At 48.6% G+C, this 17852-nt stretch overlaps 1 pseudogene; it reads right to left on the reverse strand.

Annotated features, from left to right (window-relative positions):
• LOC135912046 (T-cell leukemia homeobox protein 3-like) overlaps window positions 1-12764 on the reverse strand; it is a 113183-nt pseudogene extending 100419 nt beyond the window's left edge.
• Between the last annotated feature and the right edge of the window lie 5088 nt (window positions 12765-17852).

The following is a 17852-nucleotide window of genomic DNA, read 5'->3' on the forward strand; positions in this document are numbered from 1 at the left end:
CCTACTAGAATTACTAGACGAAGTTCTGGCGGCGCGATCATTTAGCCACTGTTGGAATGATGGCTAGTACACGAATTGGTCTGATCTCCGCGCTTGTCCAAGGCTTCAGACCTTCTTGTAAATTCGTTTTCTTCGCATTATCTGCGTCTATTGACGTCAATTTCAAAGCGGTCTATAATTTTCTACATGTAGAAGGCAATAAGACTCCGCGAACGCGCCTAATCGCTGCTCATTGCAGCGATTCCACCTGATGAGGCATGGGTCCGTGTTCAAATCAAAACGCATCAAGGGTCTCTGGGCGCTGGGTTGCCCGGACATAATTCTTGATGATGTTCTATTCCGCCTGTCGACGAAAGCATCCGTTAATGACTTATGATGGTTACAACATCGGGCTTATGTGCTATAGATCTACTCTAATCGAATTCGGCCGTCGTGCAATTTTTATTACGTTTATTTGTTCACTTATGAAGCAATATTGGTCGGGAACGATGTGTTTGCAAAGTCACAAAGCCGTTTAAAAGCCAGAAGGACGAAATTTAGGCAAATCCGTCTACTTTCCATGATTCCTATGCCGGCTGAACCCGTAGACACTATATAGCGCCAGGGTGCCCTCGTCAGTGAATTGCTTGTCAATAAAGAGAGACAATTAACTTGAATTATAAAGCCAACGAAACCTTAACGTGACAAATTCTGGGGACTTTCAGGTGTAGAAGTGGACAAAATGCGCGAAAATATATATGAAATCAATGGCATTACAGCGGCGTCATCGGCACCACAGTTGAAGCACAAGAGGGATAAAAAGGTTTTGTAGAAAGGCAGGAAAGATTAACCAGAGGTAGTTACGCTTGGCTACTCAAAGCTACAAGTATGGCCTGCATTTTTCTCCAGTAATAATCAGCCTTATAGACGGTTTTTGCGCGCGCTTTGGTAGCAGTGAATCTGCTATAGCAAGCAACTTTAGGTTCCGTGTCCTATCAGCCTATATATCACGCCGAAAAGGAAGCGTGTTTTCAAGTTGGCTCAACGTACGGGGCACCACTTCCTGCGTTTCTAGAAAAAAATATACATTCTTGGGTTTTTTGCTCGATATTATTATGAGACGCACCATAGTGGACTCTGGAATAATCTTGACCACCAGTGGTTCTTTAACATGCGCCCAATGCGCGGTACACTGGCGTCTTTGTATTTCGGCTCCACCGAAATGCGGCCCCCGTGGACGTTCCGACGTTTCCAAATAAACAAAATGCGTATCATGCTTGAAGCACAGGGATTTATACTTTTCCGAGTAATATATGACCAAATTATTGTGTAAATGTGTTGCGGAGGAAAGCCGATGAAAATGCGCGGGCTTGCATTTTGCGGCATTACTGGGGCTCGTCTCGCCATTGTGTTTCATGCTTGCTAAATTTCGATATAACAGAAAGCTTCCCAGGGTCTGTGTCTGATAACGAAATTGACTATAGAGGCTTAAAAGAATTGTGTGAAATACCTTAGTGCTTCCCTTTCGACTGGCTTTTACGACTCCACTTGGCTGTTTTCCTCGTATGCGGCTTGACGAGACGACCGGGCATCTGAATATGACGTGTGACTATCGTCGGTTTGGAGATCATATATATATTTTTTTTGGCACTGCTCTTCATAACTGTCCGCTGTCGGAAAAAGATGGTTGTAGACTGTTCGTTCCTATCGACGTGGGCAGAGAAGGCGCTAGAAAAGCTGCTTCCTTTCTTGAAAGCCTACAGTGTTTAGAAAAGACACATGTCTGTGTTACCCGCTCCAGTGCAACAGCTGACGATGCGTCTCTCTTTTCTGCTTTAAACTTTCAGAACACCAGCCAAGGTTAGAAGAAAATGGGAATATATATATATATATATATATATATATATATATATATATATATATATATATATATATATATATATATATATATATATATATTAAAGAAAACAGCGAACCTGCCATGGGGTCTATAAGGTATAATAGAATGGTAATCTACTCCTCTAATTGTTGGAAAAGAAAAAAATGCGAGCAAAATAAAGGTGAGTCTAACAAATAGGAATCCAATAAGCACACACTTGCTAAAGGACACTTACATCGGAGTACCAAAGTGAAGCCTTACTGCAAACGACAATAAGAAAAAAACCGGCCAAATCGCTTCTCAGAAGAAATGTTGCATACCTTACAGTCTCCGTTTCCCGTTCAACAGCCATTACTCGAGATGAGAAAATTGCTTTTACAGGACAAGTGATAAAATGTAAGGGCTATAGCATTACCAGAGCATAAATATGCGCGCTCGGATACACCCGAGCGCACGGGAGCGCGCGGCCAAAGCTGCCGACACAAAGAGTTGAGGCGAGCAGCCGCGCAGCGTCTCCCTCGCCGGCGGCGCTATTTCGAGCCGGCCGCAGCCGTCGGTCTTGCACTTCCAAAGCCGCGCGCGACATGTCGCCGAGTGTTACGTCGGCCGCCTGCGGGAAGGCGGCGCGCACGAGATCGGGTGCCGGATAAATGAGCGCGTGGTGTCCATTACACCGCGGCGCCTTATCGTCACCGGATTGTAAGACAAGCACCGACGAGGGCAGGGCGACGTCGCCAAACTGCCCGTTGCCGCTTTTAGGCGGCGGACCCCCCGCACGAAACGCGCTTGTACGAGAGCGACAACAGCCGAGCGGCGACTTGTCTCTGCGGAGCCGAGGAAATGGAGCCATTACGAGCGACTGCACGCATGACCGGCCGTTGTCCCGGGCGCACGGGCAGGCCTCTTTCAAGGTTGACCGGTCGCCCGTGACCCCCTCCCTCCTATGTTCCAGAGAGCCCGCAGAATTTGCACGGCTTAAAAAAACCAGCCGCACGCTATCAATACGCGAAGCAGTTACGTGTAGCGCGCACAGAGACCGATTGTTGGCTCGTTTCGGGCTTCGGTTATCGCCCATCAGCACGCGTCCAGCTCTTTCTCTTCCCTCTCTCTGTCTCTTGCCGCGCGCAGTGCAGGGGAGGAGAGACAAATTTGCGCAGCAGGTCGTTTGCGATGCACACAACTTTCTGCTCGACGTGGCTTGCGTTCTCTCTGAATGCTAACGAGTGTGACCCTCGATGGCACGCGGGACGCCTGAAGCCTGTTTGCGAAACGGCGACAAAAAAAAAAAAAACAGAGTGAACTCCTGTACACGGGGGTTGAAGTGCTAACCTCCGTGTGCACTGTTAACGGAACACGTGTATAACTAGTTCTCAGAGAGCTGTTTAGTTGCAATCAGGAAGCGAGCCCTGCGACAGCTTGGGCGCGAGAAGAGATACAATTACAACGCATATAAGCAGGGGTCTGTGTTTTCGGATGAATCCTATAAAATTCCCAAAACACTCGCAGGTAAGAGGATGGACGATTCGGATTTCCGAAAAAACGCCGACTTTTGGAGCCCTTAGCTGTGATCACGTGACCGTACTCTGAAAACAATTCCGGTGAAAAGGTGAGAAGCTGAAGACATTTATCATGACAACAATCTCCTCGCGCAACCTGCTCATCAAGCTGAGGCTCCTAAAGAGAAAAACTCAACCAAACTGCTCTCAGTAATTAAGGAACAAGGAGCTGAGTCAACTCGTTTGCATTACGTGTACCGTCTCCTGCAGCCGAGGGCATGCATGCGTTGCTAAGTCGATGGAAGGACGTATCTGTGACAGACTTTGGTGCGGACGTCGACTGAATGCTTGACATTGTAGATAACGAGAAATGCCGTGAAGCATTCATTCATTCTCGATATTCATATGATGAAAGTATTTCTGCACTGAAAGCAGCAGTTCACGCTGTACTAGCCGTGGTGTCGTGGACTTCGAGAGCGTCAGCTGTCAAAGTCTTGGAGGTTCAAGGATGAAGAGTGCGACGAGTGGATGGTGCGAAGTTCACTGTCGAGTTGTTGAAGGTCGGCAAGTTGTGGGAGGGTAAGGACATCAGTTCTTGAAATAAACACAACCCGACTTATAGTGTCGGCAGGGATGTTGTCAGCGCCTTTGACATATTGAATATCAGTGCGAAATCCAGCAGTAAATGGCAGATGTCGAGTTTCTCAGAAATAATAGCTGTTTCTGGATGACGAAATGCATTAGTACTTAATGACTTGTGATCCGTAAAAAATAACAAGTTGCCGTCCTTCCAAGAACTAAGGGAAATGTTGCATGGTAAGGTAAGCCGCCAGCAGCTCTTGTACCAAAAGCGCTGTATCGCTGTTCGGTTGATGAAAGTTCTAGAGAATAATTAGTCTCCACTGGCCTTGAATTAGTTATCTTTTGAAGCACGCCTCCGACCACACAACCCGAAGCATCAACCATGACGCTCGTTGGAGCATCATGCTTTGGGTGAACCAGAAGGTTGACAGCAGAAAATTGCTTCTTTATCAGAATCAGCCCACTAGATGGAAGTAAGATGGAAGTAGATGCTGTGTAACTGAGCAGGGCTCCAAGAGGCTGCACGATAAAGGCATATCGAGGAATGAATCTTCGATAATAGTTCGATGACTTTGATAACGATAACAGTAGAAGCGGGTAATGGTCAGGTATGGTAGCCAAGTTTAGAGCACACAAATCGCCGCAGTGACCCAATACGGTCCGGCGGTTAGTTGCGAACCTGGTTCCCTCAGCAGGGTAGCCGAATGCTCTATGCATCAGGGGGTAGAGTACCCAGTGACCCTAATTGGCGGGAAAACTGTTGGATAGATAGATAGATAGATAGATAGATAGATAGATAGATAGATAGATAGATAGATAGATAGATAGATAGATAGATAGATAGATAGATAGATAGATAGATAGATAGATAGATAGATAGATAGATAGATCACAGAAAGTACCGGAAGTACCTTAAGAATGCTAATCGTATTATTACATAGGTTACACTTATTGGCGCATTCCTTACATGCAGAACTTATGTTACATCTAGTGGTAGTCTTACGGCCTAATTTTATAATCATGCTCGCTCCCTATATTCGTAGTGGGCCCGTTTGTTTTGCAAGGGGTGTTTGGGCACTACGGTAAAGAACTGAACCCCCTACTGGGGCCGTATTCTGAATCTAACACTTTGGGCGACACTGTCGCTTTGGCCACGGCTTCACTATCGGTGCGCGCTGACTGGCTGTCTTAGCAAAATCGGATGAGCTGATTGGCTCGATCCGCACTACGTCGCCCGACTTTGCTCAACCAGCCAATAAGCTCGCGCCTGATGGTGATACTGACACTGAGGTGATAGTATCGCCGAAGTGGATCGTTTGAGAATGCGTCTTCTGGTGGCGCACGAGACTGCCCTGCGCCGCTCGAGCCCACCACCCTCGCGGATGGCTGGGCTTCCTGCGCTTGCCTCAATCTCCTGTGCTACGTTCCTTATGGAGATGGATTCGTTCCGCCCTGGTGAAAGGGGTTGGACGTCCTTCTACCTTACTGCCTGAGTCTCTCCAGGACATTTCTCGACCATACGTGTGGAACGCAGGGGCGCCATAGCATGAGAAAGTTTGAAATGTCTGCAACAAATTACGCACTTGTAGGCCTTATAACTGCTTATGAGCACCAGTTTAAGTTTGAAGCGTACTTCTGAGCTATGCACTTCTGAAAGACGCACGCAAGGCAACATTTAGCTCAGATGGCGTCATGGGCGGCGCGACAACGGTATGCCGAGTGCGCAGGCGACACATGCATGATCGAGTAATGGCTTCTTCCCTCGACACAGTGATTTTAAGGCGTGTGGGTAGTACGGTTTCAAATATACATATATATATATATATATATATATATATATATATATATATATATATATGTGTGTGTGTGTGTGTGTGTGTGTGTGTGTGTGTGTGTCTGTGTGTGTGTGTGTGTGTCTGTATTTATAGGTGATAATAATAAACCATGTTTTCATTACAGGAGGTTTTAGCCAGCGACCCTCTCTGATCAACTTAAAAGACCTTTCACGATGAAAATCATTTAGAGAGAGAGGGAGACGCAAATGAGCGAAAGGCAAGGAGGTTAACCAGAGTTAAAACTTCCGGTTTGCTACCCTGCCCTAGGGGAAGGGTAACGGGAAGTAAAGACGGGAAGAATATATAGATATATCAAAACGTTTATTTAAAAGACAAAAAATGCAGAAAGCGAGTGGGTGGAGCCCCTAGTCCAGGGCCGCACTGGCTTGAGCGGTCCGCCGTACTTGGTCGAGGAGCGTGATAAAAGCCTGAAAAGAAAGGGAAAGAGATGGAATGAGATCATTATAGTCTTTCTGATAGGCCACTGCCACGTAAAAATTTCAACAAAGCCTTGACCGACTTTCGGTGCGGCGACAGTTCACGTCGGCATTCTACTTTTCTGAAAGTGGCCTGTCGTCAAGGCGTGCTGTTGCGTTCTCCAGGGTAGCGTATACCCCGCCCCTGCCGACAGTTGTTGCGACGCCTGTTTCTTCAACCTCGACTGGCGTTACTATTTGGTAGCGTGGCGTTGTCGGCAGGCTGCAGGCGTCCGGTAGACCATGGCGATCAGGCAGGGACGAGACGACTTCTATTGCGAAACTTGCATGGTTTATTCAATGGCTGATGAAGCATGAGAAGAAGAATGAATGAAGTGAAAAGGTACATTGCGGGGCCCTTTAAATAGGGCCACTAAAATCGTAGGCGGGATCTTGCTGACGTCAACGTCACGTGACATGCACTCAGTCCCATGGTGCTTGGAGGAGGCACCCACTTTCCCTGGACGATGTTTTCCCGAGCTTGCCTCCGCTGGTGGCAACCCGCAGCTGATCCCTTCTCCTTCGCGCGTCGTTGGTTCACGGAAACGGCGTCTGGTTGTGGATGGGCGGCAGATCTATTCTTCCAGTTGACGTCTTCACGAGCGTCTCTCCGCTGGCGGCAGCCCACGGGTCCTGGGGATCGTAGGCAGCTGATCCCTTCTCTTCCGCGCGTCATTGGTTTGCGGAAAGGGCGTTCTGCCCTAGAGTTTAACAGTTCGCGTAAAGTGTTTTCACGCACACACACAAAGGGGCCGGTGAACACTGCGGGGCGTCCGCCAGACCGGCATTCACTCGAGACAACCATAGAAAAGTAGGAATTCATTCTTCGTTTCGCTTAGGCATACACACACACGAAGGGTCCTGTAAGTACTGCGGTGCACCTGTCAGACCGGTAACCACTGGAGACAACCACAGAAAATTAGTAATCGACCCTCCGTTTCGATGAGGCATGGTGGTTGAGCCTCCTTTTTGCCCAGGGTCTCATATCCCTGACACACGGGCAAAACTAAAGTCCTTTCCAGTAAACTCCTTTTGCTACTCTGAAGGACCCTTTGCAGAAAGGAGTTGCGCCGATGACACACGGCACCACACTGACCTTCTTTAGGTAGTTCCTCAGATGAACGCCGCAAGAAAAATAGCGCTGGCTGTTAAAGCCACAAGAGAGAAAACATTCTTAAAAAGATGCGTATTTAATTACACTTAGCTACTGTAGAACCTAAAAAATATATTTGTTTATTGTTGATGGCTAATAATGCTTAAAGTCGTTTATTTTATTCGTGTTTTTGCGTTGTTAGCAGCCATTTAACTTGGTCCAGCAACAATGTGCAGCCGGTGTTTTGCTGTGCGTGCTGTTTATTCTGGTGATGCCTGCGTTTCTGTCGTCCTTTTTCACGTCTTTGTCGTCCCTTCCTTTGTGCGCGCAGGCGTAACGCGTTTTATTCAATATGTTATTCCAACAACTGTGGTTTCTTCTGGGTATTTCCTGCGGGCGCTGATTGTGCAGTCACCATCTCGCGACGTGAACACACCACATGCGCGCAGCAAACGACGACGACACTGCCGGAATTCAACATGGCGGCACTAGCGACGTCATGCGAGCGTTTGAGAGTATAGCTAGAGGAAATCTTCACTATTCGACAAATTGTATTACCGCTAACAATTAAAACATTTTCGCAAGGTAAAAAAAAATACCTACGGGCGCCGTAGTCGTGTGGCAGGTTTCCTTCTATTGACGAGTTGTGCACGATGTGTGCGAGAGTAACTCCTTTTCCGCTCGAAAAGTAGTTGCACGATCTCCTTTCCCGAAAAGGAACTTTGCCGTAAAGGTGATACTCCTTTGTCGTGTGTCACTGCACTTGAACGCCTTTCCGGTAGATGTCCCCTTACCTAAAGGACTTTAGAGTGCCCGTGTGTCAGGGGTATCACACGCCAACCGCAACCGCATCTCTGGCGGGGAAGGAAGATCCCAACGCGTAGTGGCCAGCAGCCACTGGGCGACGGCTCGGCGTTTCAGCAGCAGAATTTCCCTCAGGCGTGACGAACCCTAGGTTCGTAGCTGGTAGATTCCTGGGCGTCGTTCATCAGTCCTTGTAGCGTTCTTGTGCCTTTTCTCCCTGGTCCGGTCCGGCGAACTGGACTTGCAAACCGGTCTCGCGACTTTTCGTCTCCTGTTTGAGCAAGCAATCACTCCAGAACAGTGTCGGACCCACAACCACAAAGTAAGCGAGCACAAGGCCACCCCTCCCAAAGACACACCAGGCCTAAAAAAAAAGAAGAGAACCCACTACTGCTTTCCCATCCCTGTCGCGCGCCCTTCCCCCCTGAACAATCTTGAAAGCGTTAAGACGTGGTTACTAAAAGCAGCTAACAATAATCTACCATTTCGCGATAATAAAAAAAAACGTATAAAAAAATACCAACGTAAAAATGCCACGGAAACCCTAGTGAGCCTGAGGCTTTCGTTACTCTAAGGGCAACGACTCAGACCGTCGGCAATGCCGTTAAGCTTGCTCTTCTTGTAGCGAATATCGAAGGTTTACTGTTGAAGAGCGTAGCTCCAGCGCAAAAGACGACCGTTTTTCGTAGACGTGGACTGCAGCCATGTGAAGGGACAGTGGTCAGTCTCTATGGTAAACCTTGAACCAGCGATATAGCATACCAGCTTCTGCACTGCCCATACTACGCAGGCGCATTCCTTTTCTGATGCACTATATGCTTCCTCACAAATTGAAAGCTTTCTACCGGCGTACAGTAAAGGGTGTTCGTTTTCGTCACCTCTCTTTAGATAAAGCACCACCTCCATACCCCGGTCGCTGGCATCACACTGAAGAATGAATGACTTAGATTAGTCGAGCGCGTTCAACACTGGCTGACTCGTTACTGCTTTCTTCAGCATACTAAAAGCCTTTTCTTTAGCGTCATCCCACTTTACCGTTTGTGGTTCTGTTTTTCTGAGAGCATCTGTTAAAGAAGTTGCAATTTCGGAATAATGGGTGATATATGTTTGGTAATAACCTGCCAAGCCAAGGAATGACCTTATGTCCCGCTTGGTACGTGGTTGCGGGAAGTTGTCTATTGCGGTGAGTTTAACCTCGGAAGGCCGATGATAGCCTTGCTGTATTACATAACCTAGATAAGCTACCTCCGCGCGCCCTACTTGGCATTTGGGAGCCTTAACAGTAAAGTTGGCCTCTCGTAGACGGCACAACACGGTTCGCAAGAGTTACATATGTGATCCGCCAATGATGAAAAAAAGATTGCTATCTCATCGAGATACGGAAGTGCAAAGTCGTCCATTCCTCGTAACACCTCGTCCATAAGGCTATAGAGAAACAATAAGGAGCATTCTTCAATCCAAAGCTGAGGACTTTCGGCCGAAAGGTTCCCATCGGGGAAATAAACGCCGCAAGCCTGCTTGCCCTCTCGGTCAACGAAACCTGCCAGTACCCTCTGACTAAATCGAGCGTGGAGATGAAATTAGCACTGCTAACTCTCTCAAGCCTTTCCTCGATATGCGGTATTGGGTAGGTCTGGTCCTTCATGATTAAGTTGAGCCTGCGGTAGTCGATACATGGTCGTGGCTCCTTTCCTGGGGCCTCAGCAAAAATAAGAGGCGAGGTATAGCTCTCTCCGGGTTCGAATATACCTAGCTCTAACATCTTGTTTATTTCAACGGCCATGACCTGACGTTGACGAGCTGAAACGCGATAAGCTTTCGAACGAACTTGGTCCGATGAGGTTAACTCAATTTCGTGAATGATCGCAGTGGTCCTTCCAGGTGTGTCTGAAAATGTGTCTTTAAATTCAAACACGAGCTCCCTCAGTTCGGCACTTTGATTGGGATTCGACTCCGCCTGCTCTACGAGTTTGCCAATGGTCTCGTGAATGTCTTTTGCCCCCGTTACTGTTCTTAACTCCGGAAAGTCGACAGGCATCTCCTCAGGTGGGTTTAGGGACATGTTCACAATGACCCGCCTCTGCCGGTAGGGTTTAAGTAAATTGCCGTGGTACACTTTTGGTGTCCTTCGTTTTCCCGGTACCGTGATTACGTATTTTGTTTCAGGTAATTTCTGAATTATGTCAACCGGTCCTTCCCATTGAACCTGTAGCTTGTTTTTCAATGAGGGTTTCAGGATCATTACCTCTTCCCCAACTTCGAAGCGACGCGTCCGACTCGTCCAGTCATAGTAAGGCTTAGCATTGCTTTGGGCCTTGGGCATTTCCTGCTCAGCTATAATCAAAAGACTAGCGCAAATAACAGGGACACAGACAGAGAAGACGACAGGACGAGCGCTAAACATCAACTCATCCTGTCGCCTTCTCTGTCTGTGTCCCTGTTATCTGCGCTAGTCTTTTGATTAATGATGACGCACCAACTAGCCCAGCTTTCTGCCTTGACCTGCTCAGTAATCATTGTGGCAGGGCTTACATTCAATAACTTTTTTCTGCACTCTGCCTCTCGAGACATTTCAGGCTCCGGTGCTTTCCTGACTTCTTCATTAGCTAGTGTACTTTCCGCCCTATCCCCTATAGGGCTCTCCTGTTTGGTGCTGGTTGACGAATCCTCCGCGAAACCTGTTTCCTCTACCACTAGACATTCGTACACCGCCTTGGCCGCTAGCTCCCTTGCCTTGGAACGAGTTGGGGCTTGCACTATTCCCCCACTAAACTCGATTCCCCTGCGTCGTAGCAAATCCTCAGATTTGTTAGAAAAATATGGATACTGAGGCGAGAGATGTGCCGAGACGGCGGCTTCAGTGTCCAGTGCTCCAAAATGGCCTTCGATACGAATCTTTGCAACAGGGAGACAAACACTGCAGGCCTCTACAGCTTGCCTTATCCAAGCACATTCTGCCGTGAACTGACCTTCATCTACGTACGACGGATGCACCACGTCCACTGTGGCGGCCGAGTCGCGAGGCAACCGACACAGTTTGCCATTTACCATAAGGTCTCGAATGTACGGTTTTAAGAAGTTCAGATTTTCCACATTACTACTTAGTGACATCAACACTAGCTTGCGATTTCTGCCCCCCACGGAGATATGCCCCGTTTGCTGGCAGTTGTAGCAAACTACTTGTTTCTCTGCCTCGAAAGCTTCTTTCTTTTGCCTTTCTGCCCTCCGTTCGGGTGACTCCTCCTTTCCCTCGTTGTCCTCGTAACTATTTTTCGCGGAATCTGACCTCTCCTTTCAGTTATACTGACTCGACTTTGACTATCGCTTTGGCTTGTCGGGTCTGTATTTATTCCTCTCCTCCTTAGGAGCTTCGTTGCCTTCGAACACAAGGCGAGTTACGTACTGCTCAGCAAGATCGGCCGCTCTTGTGATAGTGTCCACGCCTGGCCTATCCTGAACCCAATACTTGATGTTTTCTGGCAGCCGCCAATAGAATTGTTCTAAAGCAACGCACTATATTGTCTTTTCAGCGTAGCCGAGTGCACTCTCTTCTCTGAGCCATTCCTTCATGTTTAGCTCCAAGGTGTATGCGAAATCTGAGGATGACTCACTTTTGGTCTTCTCGACCTCCCTGAATTTTCGCCCGAATGCTTCTGCTGATAATCTATACTTTTTAAGCAGACTTGCTTTGACTTTATCGAAGTCCTCTTATAGGTACCTGAAGGTACCTGATATCATTGCCCCATGCGGGCAATGATATCAGGTACCTCACGTGGCAGTAACGTAAACAAGCGTTGCGGCCACGTGTCTCTTACAAATTTTGCCTTCTCACACACGCGCTCAAACTGCACCAGAAAGATACCTATGTCCCCTCCTACTGCGTAGGGTGCCATCAAGTCTGTCACTCTGCGCTCGCTTTCTCGTGGATCTGTGGTAGGTCTTTCAGTATTTTGAGCTTTCAGGAGCTCGATCTCAAGGCGCCTCATTTCGAGGTCGCGCTTTTCTTTGTGCTTATGTGCGGCCTGCTCGCGCTCTTCTTCCTTATCCGCAATGTTCTCTAGGCATTCCTTCAGTTCATCGTCGTCTGCCCCGCTCGCTTCGATCGCGTCAGTGATCTCCGGCTTTCTCTTTGATTCGTCAATTTGGAGGCCCAACTCTCTGGCCAAGCTCAACAATTCCGTCTTGTTTAGTGCCTTCAACTATCATGGCTGCCCTTAGTGCTGGTAACTCTTCACTCTATAACAACCTCGACGTACTCAAAGCTCCGTCAACGGTTAAAGAAAAATCACTGCTCTGTACTTCTTAGAAAAAAAGCACGTAAAGCCAAGTGATACCTTAGCGAAGAGAAGCCATGCACTCACCATATGCAGTTATGAATCCCGACACCTTCCTTCCGAACGTTGTCACCAGGACGAAGAGGAGACGGTCTCTTAAATGTCCTCCAAGGTTGGGGTCTCCAGGGTAGCGTATCCCACCACTGCCACCAGTTGGTGCGTTATCCAGGGTAGCGTACCCCACTACTGCCGACCAGTTGTTGCGACGCCTGTTTCTCGAAGCCCGACCGACGTTACTGTTGGGTAGCGTGGCATTGTCGGCAGGCTCAGGCGTCCGGTAGACCATGTCCATCAGGCAGGGACGAGACGACTTCTAGTGCGAAACTTGCACAGTTTATTCAATGGTTGGGTTGTGGCAACCCAACCATTGGCAACAGTGGCAAAGTACATGTTCGATAGTCTCCTCGCCGCCGCAGTGACTGCAAGCCGCACTCTCGCCCATACCGACTCGGACGGCGAAAGATCTTGTGTAAGCGACACCAAGCCACAGTCGGCAATGTACTGCTGCCTCGAGTCGAGAGAGTCCAGATGGGGGTCGAAGTCGAAGGGATGGGTCCACTCGGTGTAGGCGTGTGTGCTTCAAGCTTGGTGTGTTCCATAAAGTTCTGATGGCTTTATTTGCAAACACATGAATTTTCATTGCAGCGTCTGTTCTTGAAAATGTAATGGAGTCTTGCAAGCCCTCCTCATGTGCAGATCGTGCTGCAGCATCGGCATGTTCATTGCCCATTATGCCACATCGGCTTGGAATCCACTGTAACGTGATGTCATCTCCTTGCTCGACGAGGTGGGGAAGCAGCAGTCTGATTGCCAGAACTAGTTGTTCGTGGGGTCCTCGGCGTAATGCAGAAACCAAACAAAGAGCAGCCTTGGAGTCAGTGAACACGCTCCATTTCTTGGGTAGTTCATCAGAAACTACAAGAAGTGCACAACGAATAGCAGCAAGCTCCACGGCAGTCGATGTAGTCTGGTGAGATAGTCGAATCTTTATGCTGGAGGCCTTTGCAGGAAAGATCACCGATCCTGGAGACCCATTCACCGTGGTTGAAGCGTCAGTATATAGATGAAGATGCTCGTTGAATGTCTCGTACAGCAAGAGCAGCGAAAGCTGCTTGAGTGCAGGAGACGAGAGTTGGGCTTTTGTTCGTATTCCTGGTACCATTAGTCGAACTTTTGCTTGAACCAGAAAAATCATTTAAAATTACCACAGTGCAAGGCGGTATCGAACCCGCGTCATGTATATTTTAACACCCTTTTCTGAATATATACTCACACAGGCGCCAGCTCGGAGTTCACGACAGCGCCCTCAGATGGTGAATTGTGTCCAGAGGGAAGCGCGAGGTAGGAGCTCCGGCGGCATACACGCCTCATGCGAGGCGCGTCACTGCTGTCACAATACTGTGCGTAGCTACAACGCTTCAATGCTAATCTCATTAACGTCGACATGCATCGTGAGATGGAATATAGCAGATTTATTTCTCTCTATTTATTTTTCTTTGTTTGCTGACGCTCGCTACCTCACAAGAAGGAATCCGTAGAGCACTTCAATAGTGCTAATTATAACATGTCAGTTAAAGAGGTTGAGCTGTATGTAGAACATCTACTGAGTACTTCTCAATACGTTTCACAAAGGACTGTTTTGGAGTACTTATATCCTTGCTGACCGCCTTTTTAATGTGAAAAGGCTGCTTGGACCATGTTAAAATGCATTAGCACATCAATTTGCTTCGAAAGCCTTAGTATAGATATATTGTCTCTGAAATCCCTTGTATAGCATTGTTCCTGACTGGTCAGGAAGGCAGTAGTAAGTGATCCCCAAAAGGGACGTGGAGACATGCACTCGCCAATTACCTCGTCTTATTTTGCCTCTACTTAATTCCTCACATTTTATATCCATGTACCCGCATTCGCATGGCTCAGGCGCTTCCTTGTCGTGCCAATCCTCACCCTTCAGCTGCAGGGCTCGTCAGGTGAGTACATATGTCTTGATATGAAGTGATCAACCGATCTATTCAAACTTTCGCGGTGCATCATCTCGGTGATGGCACGCACCCACGCTAAAGGGAGGGGTATGTTTACAAGTAGTAAGTTTCAGGTACCATCCATCTATATTCAAGCAGCCCGTTTTGGATGTAAGCTGCCTTTCTCATCCCCACACTTGGCGATTCTGGCTAATCGTGCCTTTATGGTGAGGGACCATGCGACGTGTTTTGTTGCTGAACAACCGAGGCACCTCCTCCTTCATGCCTGTCTCGCTATTTCTTTAAGCGTGAAAGGACGAAAGCCAGAAGCATTAGACTTTGCATCATGCATTGGCTCCTGCATTCATGACTTGTCACCGACTTCAGCGTAGCCGTAACTCGTTCTGATAAGGTGTCCAAATATTGATATCTAAAGGGTCATATTTTGCTACTAACTTTATTGTGTCTATTTTGTCCTTTTCTGCTCCTATTGTTATTCCTTATGTTTTATTACAAACACAAGATGCCTTTCTTGTGTTCGGTTTATGTTGTTGAGTATTTTTGTACGCCATCGCCAAGACTTCGTGGAAGCTGCTATGTCTGTATTTACTCTTGTCATTTTGTAAACATGACTGCAACGCTGGTGGTAGTCAGCGACTTTACTGCGGTGAAGGTCATTTCATTTCCTTCCGTGCTTTCATTTTTAAGGCTAAAGCCTTAGACCTTTATGTTTCAAGGTCACGTTGTGAGGTACAGAAAATATCACGGGACCCAAGGAATTCCAGAAGCAAACCAAAGCATGTCCAGCCGTATGAGAAATGATTAATGATTACTAAAGTTAATTAATGAGTGATTAGAGATTGGATAAAGGTGAATTAGGGTGGATTAAGCACGATTAAGGTGAATTAAAGTCTATTAAGCAGGATTAAGATGCAGTAAGGTCGATTAAAGTGGGTGAAGATGCATTAGGGTGGATTAAGGTGAATTAAGGTGGACAATATGGTGGAATGCGGTAACTAAGGTGGATTAAAATGGACTAAGGTCGATTAAAGTGGATTAATGAGGATTAACGAGTATTGAGGGGGATTAGGGTGAATTCCAGTACGCTTTACAATGCGTCTGTTAAGCGATAGCTAAGGACATCCGGGAATTTTCGAACATTTATTCACGGAGAGGCCAGCAACCTATCTTCTCACAATGTTTACAATTTATTTAAAGTTAGTTGCCCTACATATTTCTTGAGACTACGCCTAACAGGCCCAGTCTATGAGATCCGGATGAAGCAATTCAACACGAAGGCAATCAAGAAGTGGTATACACAGTTACTTTTAGTCTCACTATTTACGCTTATCGCTACTCTTGACGCTTATTCAGTCCATGTATGTTATTATTGCACTGCGGCAATCGCACGCCTGCTTTCCCAGGTTCTCAAGTGCCCGCTAGATTTTTTATTTTCGCGGCTTACTTCTTTCTCTCAAAGTACACCCCTTTATTGGGCCACGCCCGAGCATTTTACTTTTGCGTGTTTCGGCTGCTTATACGCCGCTGCAAAAAAAAAAAAGAAAAGAAATTGCGCCAGGCACGCTCGCGACGCCACGCTAGCGTGGTGCGGGGCCTCGCCATGTTGGGCAACTCCCTGCGGAGCGAGTAACACAAACTGCGCCGGCAGCAGCCCGGATCGCGCCGTAATAAAGTCGTCATACCGAGCGAATTTCCCACGTCCGCGAAAGCGGCCCATCCGCGCGGTCAGGCACGCGCTGCACGGACGCGAGCCGCCTCTCCTGGGGACCGCGAGGAGCGGCGCGCGCGCACCTACGCCGAGTGCGGCGCGCCAAGCGGTCGCTGCCTTTTCCTATTTTTTCCCACGTCTTAATAAATTATGGCCAGCGCCGTACCGCAGGCGCGCGCGCGCGTGTACGGCGGCGCTCGGCGAGCGCGTCGAGTTACGTGAGTCAGCAGGAATGAAGACGCGGCGCTAGCGTGCCTTCGAACGGCGCCCAAATGCGTCCCCAAGGACGAGCGGCACGGCAGTTTGTCGGGACAGCGTTAAACAGGTGGTTCGGCTGCTCGACAACCAAATTAAAGGATCATTCAGGAGGAGCACTCCCGCGCGCTCGTTTCAATGGTCTTGTAACAACGACAACACGCCTCCCCATCAAAAAGCGGCAGGGCGCCCCCATCCCTATCTCTTTCTCGGGCTCGGACCCACGGTCGCACTCGCCAGCACAGGTCGTCCCGCACCGACACCGTGTCGAGGGTTGGGGAGCACAATAGGGAGCGCCAGCCGTCACGCCTGTCTCTCGCCCCACCACCGCCATCGTGGGGCCACAGGCACGCGACCCCCCGGCGAGGCCTGCTGCCCGACGAGACGGGACAATTTTGGAAATACACTAATTGGTTTACACGCCGAGCCCCCCCACGCGAGTCCGTGGCCGTGTCCCCCTCCCGGAGAACGCGCGCCACGTGCCGCCGTGACGAGCTCGCTCGGTTATCGAGGCATTGGCAGGCAGGGCCGCTCTTCTCCCGCCGCAAAGCCTGGCGCGGCAAAACGGCTTGACGTTCATCAAGACATATCGAGCTGTGGTGACCGCCGGGGCTGCCTTGTGTAAAACTGCCGCGAACGGTGTCGTCCTATCCCTTTTCCCCGCGGGGAATTATTGCCGCTGCTTTATTGGAGAAGCGCGCCAATTGCTTGGGGCAGCTGCGCTTTGTTTCTCGCGAGCGCGCGCGGGCGAGCGCATGGCGCGCACGGAACTGCATACACTGCCAACTCGCGTGCTGTGTGTGTATGCGCGTTATATAGGCGACGAAACACTGCGCTCTTGATCACACCGGTCACGCGTCCATGCATCGCATTCACATCCCTGTATTGAAGTACTTCGGTGGCATACGAAAAGATAAAAAAAAAACTGTTCAAAAGGACAGGAGGGGTGGGGGCACGATAAGCTGCTGTCGCTTAAGTTATCTCAATGAACTGGACTGGTGTAGTGAAAACAATTTCGGGAATTACATTGTGATAGGCGTCTGTTTAAATGAGTGTGTTAGATGAACAGGCTTCAAAAAGAAAAAGAAAAATACACACTGGTGCTTGTACCCCATCGTAATTTAACATCTAGAAAAAAAAAAGAAAAAGAAAGATCGTGAGCCATTCTACTCTGTGGAGGTGGATGTCCAGCGAAGCTGTTTAGCACACGACACAGAGGTGACACAGAGTTTTGAACAAAGGTACGAACTCATTTACCCTGATTATCATATACATTCGCTCGCACGACGCGACCGCCGCCCGAAGGAGCCGGAGGAAACTAGACACGCGAGACGTTTCGACGGGGCCGCCACCACGGGAGAGCGGAAGGAAAGGAAAGGAGATGCGCAAGCGCTTGGAACGCCGACAAAGAGAGGGAGGTGCGAACGTA

This window comes from Dermacentor albipictus, chromosome 1, assembly GCF_038994185.2.
Source record: "Dermacentor albipictus isolate Rhodes 1998 colony chromosome 1, USDA_Dalb.pri_finalv2, whole genome shotgun sequence".
NCBI classification, from domain to species: domain Eukaryota; kingdom Metazoa; phylum Arthropoda; class Arachnida; order Ixodida; family Ixodidae; genus Dermacentor; species Dermacentor albipictus.